This window comes from Chrysochloris asiatica, unplaced genomic scaffold (genome assembly GCF_000296735.1).
Source record: "Chrysochloris asiatica unplaced genomic scaffold, ChrAsi1.0 scaffold00098, whole genome shotgun sequence".
In the NCBI taxonomy this organism is placed as follows: domain Eukaryota; kingdom Metazoa; phylum Chordata; class Mammalia; order Afrosoricida; family Chrysochloridae; genus Chrysochloris; species Chrysochloris asiatica.
The window spans coordinates 5689763-5690301 of record NW_006408616.1 but is presented as its reverse complement, the minus strand read 5'-3'; positions in this window follow the sequence as shown (position 1 = coordinate 5690301).

Genomic DNA, 539 nt, shown 5'->3' with positions numbered 1-539 from the left:
TCAGACTGCAAAGTCGTTTGAACTGCAAGGTCTGTGGTTCAAGCTCACCAGCTGCTCCTTGGAAACAGTATACAGGGTCGCCATGGGTCAGAATCGACTCAACGGCGCTTAACAACAACAGCAACAATTGAGGATTCAGTAGTCCCTGGTTCATGAAATTTATATTTTAGAGGAGAAAACAGATAAGCAAACAAGTAAGAGCAAGATAATTTAGTATATGATAAACAGTAAGTAAAAGAATAAACGAAACCCTGTTAAAGAGTGAAGGGTAGTTAAAAGGTAAAACGTGTGGGAGTAGGATGAGGAATGTTGATTTACACTAGATGTCTGAGTGTCAGGGAATACATCTGGAAGGCAAGAAGAGACTTACCAGCAGAGAAAACATCACATACAAGACAATGCAAGCTTGGCATGTACTGGGAAGAAAAAGGCTAGCATAGTTAGAAGATGTTGTTGTTGTTGTTGTTAAGTGCCGTCGAGTCGGTTCCGACCCATAGCGACCCTGTACAGGGTTTCCGAGGGTGTAAATCCTTACGGGA